Here is a 19,814-nt window from a genome sequence, read left to right as displayed (position 1 = left end):
TACTGTAGCTCTAACTCACAGCACATGAAGACAGAGCTTCCAGTTAAAATCATCCTCTTATTGCAGGTATAATTCAATACGAACGTGTTTCATTACCTTTGATCACCTCTGAACTCGATTGGAAAATCCATTGAACGGTCACTCTTCATAGACAGGCAGCTGGGTACAGGTGATCCAGCCCGATCTACCTGGAGCCTGTGAACAAAACATGGAGACAGAGCTTCCAGTTAAACTAATCCTCTTATTGCAGCTCTAACTCACAGCACATGGAGACAGAGCTTCCAGTTAAAATCATCCTCTTACTGCAGGTCAAACTCACAGCACATGGAAACAGAGCTTCCAGTTAAACTCATCCTTTTACTGCAGCTCTAACTCACAGCACATTAACTCACTGATTCATGCATTTTTACCTCTCTCTCGCAGGGCCGTGGGTTCCATAGTCAGTCTCGGTCTCCTCTGAGGAACTCATTTTTGAAACAGCGCCCCCTGTCGCAGGACACCTGAACACATCAGATCAGATTCACAAGTTGGTTCTGACCCAAATTGGCAGACCTGTAAATATACACAAGAAGAACATGATAACGCACAGACATAATAATACACACAGACACACACATACATCAAATCTCATAGAACAGACAGGGACAAATCTGGAATTTAACTGGAAGCCATGGAAGGCCGCAATAGTTTCCCTTAATATTGATGTAGATTTAGTTTGATTTTATTTTATTTATAAGAATCTTTAGGGGTGCCAATTATTTTTATATATTTTTGGGAAATAATAATAACCCTACCGGAATCCAACTGTCACACTAGAAGGCGCCAGTTCCCCCAATCTTAGTTTGTTTTCTGTGCCTATTTAATGCTAATTAAGGTGTTGTATCGCAAACATTTAATAGCCTGACCAGATTCACATTACAGGTATCTGTAACTGATTTATGACTATACAAAGCGCTAATTTAAGATATCTCGAATTACATTTTGCTAGTAAGATTGAAGTTACTTTCGTCATTCAGTTGTATGGGACCTCCAATTAAAAGATATCTACAATTCAGTTTTGACCAGTGGCGTAGGTTTCGTTTGAACATTGGGGGGCACATTAAGTGGGGGGTCTGGGGGTCGTCCCCCAGGAAATTCTGAGCGTCAAACACTTTATTTCGTGTGCCTTTTCTGCATCAATTTATGGTGGAAATGTAAAGGAGAAAACAAAATTCAGGGGGAAAAATGCACGTTCTAAATATTGAGGGGGAGCTAACGTTAAAAAGAGATATCGATAGCTAAAACAAACTTGTGATTTTACAAGACGTGTCCATAATGTTACACAAAACATTGGCTAAAATACTAACACTGCAACATGGGGAGTCACGTTAATTCCCTGCTTAGCAACCGAGTGCAGCTATCGCCAGGTAGTTTTCTAAGTTCTGTGAACATCACATTCCGACAGTGTACCGACAGCTATTAACTAGCTAGCTACGTATCATACTAGCAGATATCATAGTTCGTTCATTGACAACTAGCTAGCTAACACTGACGTTAACTGGCAGATAGGTAACGTTAGAAATATAAGATTACCGTTACCGTTCTTTCCAACCGCTGTGAGTAACTGACTTTAGCTGACGTTGTCATGTAGCTAGCTACGTATCATACTATCACAGGGTTTCCGCCAGTGTATTGTAAGCCCGGCGGCCTGCCAGGCCTAAGTTGACCCCGCGCCTGGCCTAAGCAACGGGGAATTTTTTTAAAAATGTATTTTAAAGATGTTTTTTAAACTACAGTTACAGTGGGGCGGCTCGCTTGAAAAGCTCACCGGCGACATCTGTTGGTTAAAACGTGAACGCACTGTAGGAAAGCAGGTCTGAGATCAGTGTTCTTTACCCTCATTGTGCATAGTGACGTTCAACACTTGACGCTTCCAACTAACACAAGCTAACGTTACTTAGCAAGCCACCATTTCTTATTTAGTAGGCTAACTAACCTTGTTACAAACTACGTTATCCCTTCATCTCATCAGTGAGTACATTCTTTTTATATTAACTTAAGCAGTGTGTAGGTGACGTTAAAATAGTAGCATGAATGTAACGTTCGATGTATTGTAACATTACCTGACTTATTCATTGCCATCGAAATAACAACTTCACTTGTTTATTAATAACGTTAGCTTGATGACACTGATGTGCACGACAACGTTGTCATAAAATTTTTCTCGACTGTGAAAACTGCCTGACTTGTTTACATTTTGGACAGATGTGGCTACATTGTAAATCCACCGTTGTTTCCATTGCAGCAGTTTCGACACAAGTAATATCGTAAAAATCCTAAAATTTCTTCTTATGGTGAAGAGTGCCTGACCGGCAGCCGTAAACATGTGCTAACACAGCGGCAAAATTAGGCTATATCTAGAAATACCATCTTTGGGCAAAAAACGCTACGGTTAAGGGTCAGGCACTCTTCACGATAAGAAGAAATTTCAGGATTTTTTCGATATTGCTTGTATCTAAAATGCTGCACATCTGTCCAAAATGTAAACAAGTCAGCCAGTTTACATGGTTGGGAAATATTATCTGACAACGTGGTCGTGTAGCTAACTTAGCTAGCTAGCCAAACAGTCAGTACCACAGATACTTACTTTGTGCCATTTAGGGATAATGTCAAGGAGGAAAGGTAGCCTACTGTAAAAGCCAAAAAACCTTAGACAGTTTTTTAAATGTTTAAATGTGCCCAGCATTCCAAGGCTTGTTGTAAGATTCAGTAGCCAATCAAGACTTGAATACAAGTTTTTTGTAGAGTGCAAAAACCTTGATATTATTTATTTTAATTTAATTTAAGTTATTTTGTTGTTCTTGAAACCACAGCATTCCAAGACTGTACATTGTTGTCAGATTCTTTGTAAGACTCTGCTATACTGTAAATAGTTGTTGATTTGTTAAAATGTGTGTTGAATAAATGACTTGTTTATAACAACATTCACATTACGTAGTCATATTTTCAAATCTCCAGTCAGCTTTTAGCACTGACTTAATGTAGGGCCCCATGGAATCTGTGTTATAGCTTTTTTAAATTCTCAATTCCGCGATTCTGTTACCATAGAAACTATAGGGCCCTACCTTAATGCTGCCATCAGTCTGTCGCTGGCCCGCGCCGGGCCCCCATCAAAAATGACACTTGGCTGCCGGCCCGTGCCGGGCTGCTGGGCCCTGTCAAAAGATACTTGCCACCGGGCCTAACAACTTCTCTGGGGGAAACCCTGTATCAGATATCATAGTTCATTCATTGACAACTAGCTAGCTAACATTGACGTTAACTGGCATATTGATAGGTAACGTTTCAAATATAAGATTACGTTACCGTTCTTTCCAACCGCTGTAACTGACTTTAGCTGACGTTGTCATAAAAGTTTACCTGACCGTGAAAACCATAGACATGTATATGTCTATGGTGAAAACTGCCAGGCTTGTTTACATTTTGGACAGATGCTAGTGGGTAAATCTATCGCTGTTTGTTTCCGTCGCAGAACTTTGGACACAAGCAAAATCGGAAGCGCTATCCTAAAATTTCTTCTGAACATTTTTATTTCTAAAAGGGTTAAGGGAAGTCCATAGTATGATCGGCTTGAGCAACACTGTTTACTACATATCCCATTTGTGCTTTCGTACGCTCAAACTTTCCATGGCCATGGGGGTAAACCATTACTACTGTGTGAAGAGGGGAGTCATTAATTCACGTTATGTTTACAGGCGTTACAGACCAGAGACTGTAAAAAAATATGGACAAAGCTACTGTGACGTCACCCATTGCCTCTCCGTGGGTCTGTAAAACACGTTTTGAAGCTCAATAGGCCTATTTCACATTTCCGGGTATGTAAACCGGATGTAGGGGTCTCTCATTTCCGGTTATCTTAACAGCCACCAAAACAATGGCAGCGACGAAGAGCTTTTTTGTTTTGTAGCGTTCCCCTGTGTACCAATTTGAAAAATAATTTATTTGCCCTTTCACAGCCTTCCCACAGATGTACTCCAAAATAAGAAAAAAACTTGCTAGGCAGCATGACTGTCATAATGTTGCAAACTAACATAACTAACCCATTACGATAGCTAGCTAGTTAGCTACTGCTTTGTGAATAAGATTACACTCGATATTAAACTTTTCTCCTCACACACATTTGGGTCTAAATGTCTGAGTCCCCTACCAACTCCGTTGTTTTTTATTTTTTTTTATTTTATTTTTTTATCATTCATTTAGAACTAACGCAGTTTCAGTCATGTAGTACTTGTTACTCAAGAAAGTCATAAAATCAGTTAGCTAGCTATATTTTATGTTATGATTAGCAAATTACGTTTTAGCCAGATAGCTTGTTAGCAAGCACATATTTGGATGTTCAATGTTGAAACTGCAGATGCACGTTTATTTTAGTTGTTAATTGCAATTACAAAATGTATTGACGGACATCGCAACAAGCCTACTTAAGATATATCAACTGATTTTGTGTGGGTAGTTTTTATCAGCGATGAAAACAAACAGCTCGGTAGTGAACTGAACACCGGCATTATACACAGGCGATTTGACAAGTAATATAAATCTTTATTAGAACAAGTACAGCACAAACAACGTCACAAAATAGTAACGGTAGTACAAAACTTAGTTCAGAGACATTTCACTTCGGTATAACATAAGTAATTTTGTGGAGCCTAAGACATTGTACTTACACAGCTTTGCCTCCCCTGCTGACCGTCAACGTTAACAGAATCGTTTTTCTTCACAGCTGTCAGGCTCCCTGAATTTATTCATTTTCGGGACAACCGAGAGGAACAGAGACGCTGTTAACGGAAAGCAGATGTTGCTTCACACTACAAAAACACAGTGGAGTCACGTCCAGAAAATAATTTATGTTATGTCGAAGTGAAATATCTCTTTAATCGGCTAACTTGCTGTGGTTAGCAAGCTAGCTATTTAGCTTTCTGGCGAAACAGAGCTAACGTTATACTTACCTTCATGACCAAATATAAACTTCTCAAAAAAGAATTTATAGCCCTTGTCTAGTTTAGACCGCTTAACGTTCATTGGCAATGCTTCGACAATGCGTTTAACATCGGACATAGTGAACTTTGGCAGAGCTATTAGGGACTGTGAGAACACGTCGCTGTTTAGGTTCAATTTTTCGCTGTCAGAAATGGACTTGCGTCTGTAGCAATGCTAACCGGAAACAAAGTATCCCTGCATCCAGTTTTGGTCGCCATCTTGTGAAATAGGCCTATGGCGGGGGCGGCCATGTTCTCGATTTGGAGCCAAAACCATAGAGTTAAGCGGTCTTGTGATTTTTACAATGTGATTGACAGTCCGGTGCGGAAAAGCCCATCAACCTGAACGAACGATTGCAGAACGAACTTGAGGCTAGCTGACTGTCTGCCGTTATGTTTTAAAATATATGATCAAATGTTTACGGAGTTTAATTTCCATCCGTGACTGTACTGTGTCATGTAATCAAGTTATATGTATGACATTAATAATACAATTATGTTCAGTTATCTTCAATTTATGTTTCTCGGCAAAACGAATATGCTTAGCTAGCACATCAGCTTGCCAGTGAGCTAGGTAAGCTATCCGTGGTTAGCTCACGCATTAGCAATATGAACTACAGGGGAAGAACATTGACTGCACTGATGGTCAATCAATCAGAGATGTGTAGACTACTGGTGATTTGACTAGGCTAATTTTCATATAACTGTCTGGTAGACCTGCTGTTAACCAAGCAAGTTATCGTCGTAGGTTTTCGCCACAGTCAGTTATGAGCCATTAACTGCTACTACTCCATCGCCGTTTGTGGTGTTTACTTGCTGGGTGACGCTAGCTGACCGATCGTTCGCAAGTCACTTTTTACCGAATAAAAATTAACACTGTCAGCGGTGATTAACAAATCTACCAAGTATTTTAATAACTGATCTACAGGCGTGTAAATATGACAACGCACTTTGAAGAGCAAGTTTTCCACCTGTTGCATAAAGACAAAAATAATGTACATTGAATTTCTAATTATTATTATTTTCTTGCTAGCTTCTAGCTTTGTCACATTCGTGCAGCCTAGCCCAGGTAGACATTTACGGAATGTACACAACTGACAAGCCGTCAAACACGTTTGACAGATGGAATATTTGCCGGTTAGGGTTAGCTAGCTAAGTCAAATGGCTTGGTAGCCGAAGTTGCGAACTGTTTTAGCATAGGCTACTGGACTACCACATATAGCAAATAAGCGTTAGCTGATTACGCTTTCTGCCAACTAATTATTTGGTTAAGTGGGCTAAAGGAAATAGTAAAAATGACTCGGCTACCGCAAAACTTCAGAGGAGGATTATTTTATGGTCGTCTAGTGCAGCTGTAAATAGCACACGCTATAATGAAACCATTACAAAATGGGATGCCTGCATTTTCAGACTTCGCACAGGTGGACCGTGGTCGGAGCCGCAATGTCAAGGCCAAGAGACGCCACCTCCCACCCCAGTGACCACAGATTGTAGCCCCTACTGTAGCTCAGTCCTCCGCAGTAATCCGGAAGTGACGCAAGCTGTACCTCATTGGTCCAGAACAAATATTGGCACTGTGCCCAAATGACGCAATAACTCATGAAATCGACCCATGGACAGTCATAAGACGAATAAAATACACCTATTATGACTATTTGTTCTTGTGAGAAAAAATTATTGACTTTGTATTTTGATCGCATTTGTACCGTAGACTTACATGGAAACCGGATATGAAAACACCTATACTGGAGCCATCCGTAGTGGCACTAGTGAGCAACCAGGAACTACAACACCAGGAAATGAGATTCAAAAATGAAGTCTGGTTTTGGCCGCTTGTTACAAACCTTTCCACATAATTTTGAAGTCATCTTTTATTGCTGTTGAAGCTTTTATTGTATGAAAGCTTTACATGGGAGAGGGATCAGTCATGGTTGGGGGGGACAATTCGATTCTTTACAAATATTGGGGGGGACACGTCCCACCCGTCCCCCCCGGTTCCTACGCCAATGGTTTTGACTATCCAAAACGTGAATTCCAGATACTGTATCTCCATTTCAATTATGACTAGTCATAACTCAAATTAGAGTTCTCCACATTAGTTCTGACTTCGTCATAATTTCAGTTAATCTTTCATTCCTCGCGATTTAAGATATGTCAGGTAACGGAGGACCAGGACCCAAACGCAGAGTGGGAAAAACACCAGGAACTCCAAAAAGGCAAATTCAACCAAAGACTTTACTCTCAAACAGGTAACAGAAAACAGGCAAAAAAACAAGGCCATGCAGGGCACTTTCAAAAACACAAAAAGTTCTTCAAAAACAAAAACAGCAGAATTTTCAAAAAAAAAAAAAAAACACGAGGAAACAGAACTCGGGCAAGGCAAAACTCACAGACAGAAACGCGGGGAGAAATGGACAGGCAGATACACACAGGCAGATAGGCCTAATCTCAGGCGGAAACACACAGGCAGAAACACAAGGAACCAGCACCGAAGTCAGGAAAACAGAGAACTAAAGCCGCGTTTCCATCGCAGGAACTTTACCCCGGAACTAGGAACCTTTTGAGGAACTCAGTGCATTTCCACCGCAGGAACTAGGGTCTACATTTAGTTCTGGGGGCTTTATTTTACCCCCAAAAAGGTTCCTGCTCGGGGGGTAGTACTTTCCAAAAGTACAGGAACCTTTGGGGTGGGGCGCAAGCACTGAAAATTTCTGATTGGTCGACTACTTGCAGTGTTATTTTTTTTACTTTCAGCCGCCATGTTTAAAAATCTCCAGCCGCAAACCAACTTATTTTCATAATAACTTAAAATCAAACTTGAGCCGCGTTTCCACCAAAATTACCCGGAACTTTCAGTCCCAGGAACTACTTTACCAGGAACTAAAAGGTTCCTTCAGCCAATGGTTGTCTGCGTTTCCACCGGGGTCTAAAGTACCGCGAAGATTAGGCAAATTAGCCCACTGACGTTGTCGTCGGTCCATCTGTCATATGATTTCTTCTGTAACCCCATACTACCACCGAAGTAGCCTACATTATTTTCTAATAACCGGGACAGCCCGGAGGGGTTTATTCCACTTATATACAACGGGTTACCAACAATGACTATATATGGCTACTTTTGTATTTATTGATTTTCATATATCCTCTCAAACACATTCATTAACAGCAGAAAACATGCACACCTTGTAAACAATTTGCTGTTTTATTACTTTCTCGTCGTCAATTCCATATAGGCTAATCGCAACATGACAAGAATAGAACGAAAACTCGGACTTGCGTGAAAATGTAAATTAGTAGTGGTAAAGCACCGTTTGCTTTCCTTCGAAGTTACTGCTAGCCGAGCAGCGAAGTGTGCCCTCCAGATGCGAACCATGCACCATAAATGAGTCCATAGTCTTCCTGGTCTTTTCGTGGAATTGAAAAATGGCAGTAAAATTGAGTGAAATTACGGCAGTCTGAAAAAGCTAAAGGGAAGATTACTAGAATTAACCTGTTATTTTACCCGGATAAAAAGTGCGGAAGGTGATTTCCAGTTTGCTTGTACTGTATCACCAATGTTAATTATGCAGAACTACCGCATACCTCACATAACTGTATCAAACGTTTTGAGTCAATTACAACGGCCTAACAAAGAAAATCCGGAAGAAAATATTCAGCAACCGAATTAATCCGTTTGAATGTTTTGGTAGCCTACGTAATATGCTGTCCCAGCACGAATGCTTAGCATTTTATAAAACGAATACTAAAGCAAGAAAAGAACAGAAGAGCACACGTTATAATTCCAAGACGTTGACAGGCTATAACCAAAAGTAGGCTACTGCGCCGCATAACATACAAGTTTGATTTGAAGTTATTATGAAAATAAATTGGTTTGGCGCTGCATATTTTCAAACATGGCGGGTAATGGCGGAAAATAAATACAACACAAATGCTACGAGTACTCGAGCAATCAGAAATGTTCAGCGCTGCAAGCTCCACCCAAAAGGTTCCTGTACTTTCGGAAAGTACTACCCCCCGAGCAGGAACGTTTTGAGGGGTAAAACAAAGCCCCCAGAACTAAATTTAGACCCTAGTTCCTGCGGTGGAAACGCACTGAGTTCCTCAAAAGGTTCCTAGTTCCGGGGTATAGTTCCTGCGGTGGAAACGCGGCTTTGTATGTTATGTGGCGCAGTAGCCTAGTTTTGGTTATAGCCTGCCAACGTCTTGGAATTATAATGTGTGCTCTTCTGTTCTTTTCTTGCTTTAGTATTCGTTTTATAAAATGCTAAGCATTCGTGCTGGGACAGCATATTACGTACCAAAACATTCAAACGGATTAATTCGGTTGCTGAATATTTTCTTCCCGATTTTCTTTGTTAGCCCGTTGTAATTGACTCAAAACGTTTGATACGGTTATGTGAGGTATGCGGTAGTTCTGCGTAATTCACATGGGTGATAGCCTACAGTAAAAGATTGATTATGGTCTGAAAGGGGGGTTTGTTGCCTGACAGTGAATGCACTAAAGGAGGAAGGGTCCATGTCACTCTCTCTCTCTCTCTCTCTCTCTCACACACACACACTTACACTCTCTCACACACACTCTCTCTCTCACACACACACACACACACACACACGCTCTCTCACACATACTCACACACACACTCACACTCTCTCACACACACACACACACACACACACATACACGCACACACACTCACACTCTCTCTCTCACACTCTCTCTCACAAACACACACATTCTCACACACTCTCTCACTCACACGCACACACACACTCTCTCTCTCACAAACACACACACACTCACACACATACACACACACACTCACACTCTCTCACACACATACACACACACACTCACACTCTCTCACACACATACACACACACACACTCTCTCTCACACACACACACACACCAGTATACTCCATTTGTTAATGGCACTCCACTCACAGTTTGAGAGTTTCCTCTTTGCTGCAGAGATGGGTCCTGCTGAAAGAATAGCTGTGAGTTTGTCTGGTAGATCTCTTCTCACCTTTTGGTGTTGCCTGGGAGAGCAGTTCTGTACAGATAAATACAGGGGGAATGTTTAACCAGCATGCGAACAAAAGTGTAGGATGATTGCTGAAATATTCTCCACATTTTCTAACATTCAAGATTTGTAAACCTTGTGCTAACGGAAGATTTAATATTTAAATTATGCAACACGCAGAAAGTAGAAGTGGAGGAACTAGTGTGAGGTGGGTTTGTTCCCATTCTTCAGAAAAGAGCCTATGAGAACTCACTGAGAAAACTAAATGAAGTGAAAGGACTGAATTGCATGCATCAGAAAAACAATGAGCAATAAAAATATCAAGATAATAAAAATAAATATTGAACTGAGAAGAATGACAGAAAAATACGTTATTTGGTCACCACATACTGAACACTCAAAACGGTTGGCTTATGCAATGATGATGGTTTTGAGGTGAGGTATGCGGTAGTTCTGCGTAATTCACATTGGTGATAGCCTACAGTAAAAGCAAATTGGAAATCACCTTCCGCACTTTTTGTCAGGGTAAAAATACCAGGTTAATTCTAGTAATCGTATCCTATTTGTTGCATAACATCGGTCCAAGTTCAACTACCAACGACAGTTTTGCTTGACAACGGTAAAATATGCCCAAACGGCTGCAGAAGAATATTTCAATTCCCGGTGATTAAATCGATAAAAATCAATAAATACAAAAGTAACCATATACAGTCATTGTTGGTAGCTCGTTGTATATAAGTGGAATAAACCCCTCCGGACTGTCCCGGTTATTAGAAAAAAATGTAGGCTACTTCGGTGGTAGTATGGGGTTACAGAAGAAATCATAGGACAGGTGGACCGACGACAACGTCGCTTTTTCATACGTCAGTGGGCTAATTTGCCTAATCTTCGCGGGACTTTAGACCGCGGTGGAAACGCAGACAACCATGGGCTGAAGGAACCTTTTAGTTCCTTGAAAAGTAGTTCCTGGGACTAAAGTTCCGGGTACTTTTGGTGGAAACGCGGCTTTAAATAGCCACAAAGATAACAAGACACAGGTGAACTCAAAGCACAATCAAACCAGAGCAGGGAGGGATAACGAGACACAAAGAAAAACAATGACAGAATAATACAATTAACACAGGAGTAACTAAAGAGAGAGCAAACTGAAGTATTGCCATCTGGTGGCCCAGAAAAGGAAAAAACTGAAACAGAAAAAGGCAGAATCCTGACAATATCTAAAATATATTTTTGGATAACTGAATCTAAGATATTACTAGCCAAAATATGGCAAGCCATTTTAACATCCAATAACCTGTGCGGATTCACATTACAGATATTTGTCATTAATTTATGACTAGTCAAAACGCTAATTTAAGATATCTCTAATTATATTTTGACAAGTCAAAACGCTCATTAAAGAAATCTCTAATTAAATTTTGACTGTTTCGCCACTAAGTACTATTTAACTCCAATTAAAGATATCTACAATTCAGTTTTGACTATCTAAAACGTGAATTCCAGATATCACCACTTAAATTATGACTCTTACCAAGTATGAAGCTGCCATTACCCATAGTCGGACACCGAGCAAAACCCGTGCCGCCAAGTCGAGTTCATGCATGTCTATGGTTAGAACCCCTGGTTCTCGCGCACCAATCAGAAGCCAGTATCCAGTGTTAGGAGGAAGTTGGACAGGTTGCCAATAAATGGACGCTTTTTCGCTATTTTCTTATAATAATGTGTGCCTGCGTTGTTCCATGTCCGTTTAACCTATACACAGACAGTTTGAAACAAAGCACCACTTGTCACAAACACATAGGCTACACATATGAATTGTAAGGTCAGCTAACCTTATTTTTTTCCTTGTGGGTAAACTAGAAGACCTTCGCCGGTTAGCCTAGCCGCACGGCTAGCCTACCCATAAACAGACATCCCCAGTCTGCCTGCGAGAGTAGATAGTAAACTGTCGCGATATCGTCATCCAGTGCCGAATTGGCCCATTTTATTCACTCGAACAGGGTAGTGTTTATTAAAGTCGTCCTAATATGTCCATATATGTTTGGATGGACATGACATTTCGCAGAAAGGTAGTTTAATCATCCTAAATACCGGACACCTACTCTCTCCCCCCCCTCAATGAACAGGACGGGACAAACGCCGCAAGAGAGCATATGTCCGGGTTTGGGATGATGTACAACTATGAGTAAGATGATGACATGTATCATATGTGCCATTAACTGTATTGTATATTTTACCTGCTATGGACCTCTTTTTAAGATCAGTCTTGAATAAAGTTGAAATGAAGTGAAATATAGAGTAATCTCTGCCTAATATAATCACTCCACTGTATATTTTGCCTCAATATTGCGAACCAATTAATGTGAGTTAGTAATGGGAACGATTTCCTATGAAACATAAAAGAATAAGTAACAACCTCTTAATTGTTTAATTAAAAACAAAATCCGGGTTTATACTGCAGCGTCAAAATGTCAACAACAAGCGACAAGTCATGTGAGCTCCGACTCGCTACGCTACCTCCTCACGAGGTAGAATTGGTCATGGAATATCAAAATAGGCTACTTAAGTAAACTTTCTGAAAGGTTATTTCAATATTACTTTCTGGTCTAAATGGTATGTTCGGATTCCGTGTGAGCTCTTAGCTTATCATGCTACGCCTTAAACACACCATTTTATTGCCAGTTGTCAGTTTTTCTGAATTACGCTGGTTAATGCGATTATACCTGCAGATTCCCATTCCTCCCCGCAGCCCTTTACCTTCAGCTTCTCTTACCTCAGTTCCACTCCACAACAGACTGTTTATTCCGTTTTTTACATTTTATTTAATTCCTTCTTTCCTGGGGATTCTTTCTCCTCCGTTTTTAAAATGGCCGTTAAGTTTCAGTTTCTCTTTTGGACCGCATTTCCTTACTTACTGGCTCAACTGAATGTTCGATGGGCGGAGTTTTATATATTTATACTATTTCTTAGCTGAATCAGTCACGGTATTTAATAAGTTATGCAGAAGAAACAAATATTTCATCCATGTAGATCTTAGCCAAATTTTAGCACATAGCCTACATATATCAGGCCTATTCAACAACTCGTGAATTATAATGTTGGGATTTAACGCCCTCCAATATAATGGTGTGACCTGTAGGCTGAACACACAAATAAGCCTTTTTGTTTATAACAATGCATTTCAAGACAAATAGCCTACTACAGACAGCAAATTAAATAAATAAATCATTTAACGCTCCACCAGTCTCCCTGCCATAGTCACTGACTCTTTAACATCCTGAGTGATGGCCCTATGTAACACGCTAATGTGTGAGGGAAGTGATTTTTGTTATTTCCTATTACAAAATAATAAAAAATAACAAGCATGTACTTCTGTTTATAAGTTTGTGTAATTTTTGGTAATTTGTCTGTACGTCTTGTGCCTTCCCCAATCAACTGTTTCTTTTTTCTCTCTCTCTCACTTTTTTTGTTGTTGACAATTTTTAAGGTTAGGCTATTTGCCCTTTGTATACTCATCAAATGTGTTTGTGAAGTATTTAAATAAAATAAAAAACTAATGAGAGCTGACTTTCCATGATACCTGCTCTAACCAGTTCCACTTCATTTTATTCAAAATGAATCAAAATATATCAAATAAGCATCATGGAAAATGTGGCTGGGGTTTGAACATGCAGTACATAGGCAAATTTAATTCAATTAAGTCCCAATTGCTTTCTGATAGCATAACTTAGGCTATATCATGCTCTGCTGCCTCCTCTGGACACGTTGTTTCAGTGATATGGAGGTGTTTCGAAAACCTTGGACCCTCCACTTTTCAGATATGGTGTCATTTATATCAAATAAGCGTCATAGAAAATGTGGCTGGGGTTTGAACATACAGTACATAGCTGAATTTCATTCAATTAAATCCCAATTGCTTTCTGATACCATAACAGATATCATGCTCTGCTGCCTCCCCTGGACATGTTGTCTCTTCAGATATGGTGTCACTTATATCAAATAAGCATCATAGAAAATGTGGCTGGGGTTTGAACATACAGTACATAGGTGAATTTCATTCAGATTTAAGCCTTCTCTGTTATTTTGGTAAGGAGTATTGATGAACGTGTTAATAGAGTTAGTTAATTCAGCTGATCTCATTGCTTTTGTGAATTCATTTGTGCTTGTTTCAGCCCATCTGTACGATTGATTAAGTTTATACAGCTTACAGGGCTGTGTGTATGAGTTCCTGGATTGTCCAAATCTTTTCAGAAACACACTGATTTGATTATGGTCTGAAAGGGGGGGGTTGTTGCCTGACAGTGAATGCACTAAAGGAGGAAGGGTCCATGTCACTCTCTCTCTCTCTCTCTCTCTCTCACACACACACTTACACTCTCTCACACACACTCTCTCTCTCACACACACGCACACACACACTCTCTCACAAACACACACACACTCACACTCTCTCACACACATACACACACACACTCACACTCTCTCACACACATACACACACACACTCACACTCTCTCACACACATACACACACACACACACACACACACTCACACTCTCTCTCACACACACACACACCAGTATACTCCATTTGTTAATGGCACTCCACTCACAGTTTGAGAGTTTCCTCTTTGCTGCAGAGATGGGTCCTGCTGAAAGAATAGCTGTGAGTTTTCCTGGTAGATCTCTTCTCACCTTTTGGTGTTGCCTGGGAGAGCAGTTCTGTACAGATAAATACAGGGGGAATGTTTAACCAGCATGCGAACAAAAGTGTAGGATGATTGCTGAAATATTCTCCACATTCTCTAACATTCAAGATTTGTAAACCTTGTGCTAACGGAAGATTTAATATTTAAATTATGCGACACACAGAAAGTAGAAGTGGAGGAACTAGTGTGAGGTGGGTTTGTTCCCATTCTTCAGAAAAGAGCCTATGAGAACTCACTGAGAAAACTAAATAAAGTGAAAGGACTGAATTGCATGCATCAGAAAAACAATGAGCAATAAAAATATCAAGATAATAAAAATAAATATTGAACTGAGAAGAATGACTGAAAAATACGTTATTTGGTCACCACATACTGAACACTCAAAACGGTTGGCTTATGCAATGATGATGGTTTTGAGGTGAGGTATGCGGTAGTTCTGCGTAATTCACATTGGTGATAGCCTACAGTAAAAGCAAATTGGAAATCACCTTCCGCACTTTTTGTCAGGGTAAAATAACAGGTTAATTCTAGTAATCGTCCCTTTAGCTTTTTCAGACTGCCGTAATTTTACTCTGCCATTCTTCAATTCCACAAAAAGACCAGGAAGACTATGGACTAATTTATAGTGCATGGTTCGCATCTGGAGGGCACACTTCGCTGCTCGGCTAGCAGTAACTTCGAAGGAAAGCAAACGGTGGCTGTACCACTGCTAATTTAAATTTTCACGCAAGTCCGAGTTTTCGTTCTATTCTTGTCATTTTGCGATTAGCCTATATGGAATTGACGATGAGAAAGTAATCAAACAGCAAATTGTTTAAACGTGTGCATGTTTTCTGCTGTTGTTGCCAGTTATATTGGAAATGTGAATGCATTCTGTCGCCTCGGATGTCAAGACATGAAAGTGAATGTTCGCATAAAAACATAATGAATGTGTTTGAGAGGATATATAAAACAGTTACAATCTGACTATTGGCCTGTTATATCCTATTTGTTGCATAACAACGGTCCAAGTTCAACTACCAACGACAGTTTTGCTTGACAACGGTAAAATATGCCCAAACGGCTGCAGAAGAATATTTCAATTCCCGGTGATTAAATCGATAAAAATCAATAAATACAAAAGTAACCATATACAGTCATTGTTGGTAGCTCGTTGTATATAAGTGGAATAAACCCCTCCGGACTGTCCCGGTTATTAGAAAATAATGTAGGCTACTTCGGTGGTAGTATGGGGTTACAGAAGAAATCATAGGACAGGTGGACCGACGACAACGTCGCTTTTTCATACGTCAGTGGGCTAATTTGCCTAATCTTCGCGGGACTTTAGACCGAGGTGGAAACGCAGACAACCATGGGCTGAAGGAACCTTTTAGTTCCTTGAAAAGTAGTTCCTGGGACTAAAGTTCCGGGTACTTTTGGTGGAAACGCGGCTTTAAATAGCCACAAAGATAACAAGACACAGGTGAACTCAAAGCACAATCAAACCAGAGCAGGGAGGGATAACGAGACACAAAGAAAAACAATGACAGAATAATACAATTAACACAGGAGTAACTAAAGAGAGAGCAAACTGAAGTATTGCCATCTGGTGGCCCAGAAAAGGAAAAAACTGAAACAGAAAAAGGCAGAATCCTGACAATATCTAAAATATATTTTTGGATAACTGAATCTAAGATATTACTAGCCAAAATATGGCAAGCCATTTTAACATCCAATAACCTGTGCGGATTCACATTACAGATATTTGTCATTAATTTATGACTAGTCAAAACGCTAATTTAAGATATCTCTAATTATATTTTGACAAGTCAAAACGCTCATTAAAGAAATCTCTAATTAGATTTTGACTGTTTCGCCACTAAGTACTATTTAACTCCAATTAAAGATATCTACAATTCAGTTTTGACTATCTAAAACGTGAATTCCAGATATCACCACTTAAATTATGACTCTTACCAAGTATGAAGCTGCCATTACCCATAGTCGGACACCGAGAAAAAACCGTGCCGCCAAGTCGAGTTCATGCATGTCTATGGTTAGAACCCCTGGTTCTCGCGCACCAATCAGAAGCCAGTATCCAGTGTTAGGAGGAAGTTGGACAGGTTGCCAATAAATGGACGCTTTTTCGCTATTTTCTTATAATAATGAGTGCCTGCGTTGTTCCATGTCCGTTTAACCTATAAACAGACAGTTTGAAACAAAGCACCACTTGTCACAAACACATAGGCTACATATAAGAATTGTAAGGTCAGCTAACCTTATTATTTTCCTAGTGGGTAAACTAGAAGACCTTCGCCGGTTAGCCTAGCCGCACGGCTAGCCTACCCATAGACAGACATCCCCAGTCTGCCTGCGAGAGTAGATAGTAAACTGTCGCGATATCGTCATCCAGTGCCGAATTGGCCCATTTTATTCACTCGAACAGGGTAATGTTTATTAAAGTCGTCCTAATATGTCCATATATGTTTGGATGGACATGACATTTCGCAGAAAGGTAGTTTAATCATCCTAAATACCGGACACCTACTCTCTCCCCCCCCTCAATGAACAGGACGGGACAAACGCCACAAGAGAGCATATGTCCGGGTTTGGGATGGTGTACAACTATGAGTAGATGATAACATGTATCATATGTACCATTATCTGTGTTGTCTATTTTACCTGCTATGGACCTCTTTTTAAGATGAATCTTGAATAAAGTTGAAATTAAATGAAATATAGAGGAATCTCTGCCTAATATAATCACTCCACTGTATATTTTGCCTCAATATTGCAAACCAATTAATGTGATTTAGTAATGGGAATGATTTCCTATGAAACATAAAATAACAAGTAACAACCTCTTAATTGTTTAATTAAAAACAAAATCCAGGTTTATACTGCAGCGTCAAAATGTCAAAATGGCGACAAGTACTGTGACCTCCGACTCGCTAGGCTACCTCCTCACGAGGTAGAATTGGTCACGGAATATCAAAAATAGGCTACTGAAGTAAACTTTCTGAAAGGTTATTTCAATATTACTTTCTGGTCTAAATGGTATGTTCGGACTCCGTGTGAGCTCTTAGCTTATCAGGCTACGCATTAAACACACCATTTTATTGCCAGTTGTCAGTTTTTCTGAATTACGCGGGTTAATGCGATTATACCTACAGATTCCCATGCCTCCCCGCAGCCCTTTACCTTCAGCTTCTCTTACCTCAGTTCCACTCCACAACAGACTGTTCACTCCGTTTTTAATATTTAATTTAATTCCTTCTTTCCTGGGGATTCTTTCTCCTCCGTTTTTAAAATGGCCGTTAAGTTTCAGTTTCTCTTTTGGACCGCATTTCCTGACTTACTGGCTGTTCGATGGGCGGAGTTTTATATATTTATACTATTTCTTAGCTGAAGCAGTCACGGTATTTAATAGGTTATGCAGAAGAAACAAATATAACCATTTCTGAAGAGTGGAGGATCCAAGGTTTTCAAAACACCCCCATATCTTTGAGACAACATGTTCAGGGTAGGCAGCAGAGCATGATATCTGTTATGATATCAGAAAGCAATTGGGATTTAATTGAATGAAATTCACCTATACCCTGCATGTTCAAACCCCAGCCACATTTTCTATGACGCTTATTTGATATAAGTGACACCGTATCTGAAGAGTGGAGGGTCCAAGGTTTTCAAAACACCCCCATATCATTGAGACAATATGTCCAGGGGAGGCAGCAGAGCATTATATATGTTATGCTATCAGAGCTATCAGAAAGCAATTGGGACTTAATTTAATTACATTTGCCCATGTACTGCATGTTAAAACCCCAGCCACATTTTCTATGATGCTTATTTGATATAAATGACACCATATCTGAAGAGTGGAGGGTCCAAGGTTTTCAAAACACCCCCATATCATTGAGACAACATGTCCAGGGGAGGTAGCAGAGCATGATATATCATATGCTATCAGAAAGCAGTTGGGATTTAACTGAAATAAATTTGCCTATGTACTGCATGCTTATACCCCAGCCATGATATACTGTGTGTGATATTTTCACCTTTACAAACGTGTTAATACTGTCCTATTCTCCTTGCCATACTAGTGCAATATCCAGCCACATTTTCATATTTATTTGTTTTAAGTTGCATAGTTGATGTTACAAGGTATCACAGAATGTTACAAATTACTCTAATCCTTCCCTTACCATTCAGTTAAACTCATGTACTGATGTAATGTTGTATTAGATATTGCAATAATAATTAAAAGTAATGTGTGTATTTCATCTATAATTCTCCATTAAAAATTTTGCATTTTCATTGTTAAAACTGTAGGGGGAAAAATAGAAAAAAGGAAGACATATTTGTTTATAATTAATGTTAGTGTGGATCTAACTGAAAATGAATAGTATTACAATGTTTATGTTAAAAATCGAAGTTGTTTTAATATTGTATGAATATAAAACGAATAGGTCATATTTTAGGACAACTACATTTCGATTTTTCCTTAATGAATTTCATTTTGCTGAACGTAATAGTGGTTTTATCGTCGGACTTTTATCAAAAAGTCAAACTCTGAGTACGATGAAAAAATAGCATATGTGCCATTGTCTGCATTGTCTATTTTACCTGCTATTGCTATGGACCTCTTTTTAAGATGAGTCTTGAATAAAGTTGTAATGAAAGCTCTTAGCTTATCAGGCTACGCATTAAACACACCATTTTATTGCCAGTTGTAAGTTTTTCTGAATTACGCGGTTTAATGCGATTATAGCCCACCTGAAAATTCTTATCCCTCCCCGCTCCCCTTAACCTTCAGCTTGTCTTACCTCAGTTCCACTCCACAACAGGCTGTTCACTCCGTTTTTTTTACATTTATTTTGATTCCTTCTTTTCTAGGGATTCTTTCTCTTCCGTTTTTAAAATGGCCGTTAAGTTTCAGTTTCTCTTTTGGATCGCATTTCCTTACTTAGGTTTACTGGCTCAACTGAGTGTTCGATGGGCGGAGTTTTATATATTTTGTACTGTTTATTACCTGCACCAGTCACTGTATTGAATAAGTCATGCAGAAGAAACAAATATTTAATCCATG

The 19,814-nt window shown here is 39.6% G+C and overlaps 2 protein-coding genes and 2 long non-coding RNA genes across 7 annotated transcripts in view; 2 read left to right on the top strand and 2 right to left on the bottom strand.

Annotated features, from left to right (window-relative positions):
* Positions 1–19,671, bottom strand: part of LOC135245705 (uncharacterized) — a 492,416-nt gene extending 472,745 nt beyond the window's left edge. The window contains 1 exon segment of the mRNA XM_064318949.1: positions 19,552–19,671. The gene's annotated coding sequence lies outside the window, so the exon portion shown is untranslated.
* Positions 1–19,814, top strand: part of LOC135245748 (uncharacterized) — a 516,260-nt gene that overhangs the window by 294,242 nt on the left and 202,204 nt on the right. The window lies entirely within an intron of this gene.
* Positions 1–19,814, bottom strand: part of LOC135245707 (NACHT, LRR and PYD domains-containing protein 12-like) — a 343,935-nt gene that overhangs the window by 169,363 nt on the left and 154,758 nt on the right. The gene's annotated exons all lie outside the window — the stretch shown is intronic.
* LOC135245764 (uncharacterized) overlaps positions 1–19,814 on the top strand; it is a 116,582-nt gene that overhangs the window by 70,957 nt on the left and 25,811 nt on the right. The gene's annotated exons all lie outside the window — the stretch shown is intronic.

The sequence above is a fragment of the Anguilla rostrata genome, chromosome 19 (genome assembly GCF_018555375.3).
Source record: "Anguilla rostrata isolate EN2019 chromosome 19, ASM1855537v3, whole genome shotgun sequence".
In the NCBI taxonomy this organism is placed as follows: Eukaryota; Metazoa; Chordata; class Actinopteri; order Anguilliformes; family Anguillidae; genus Anguilla; species Anguilla rostrata.
Note: the sequence above shows the minus strand (reverse complement) of the source record. Positions and strands in the feature narration are given on the sequence as shown.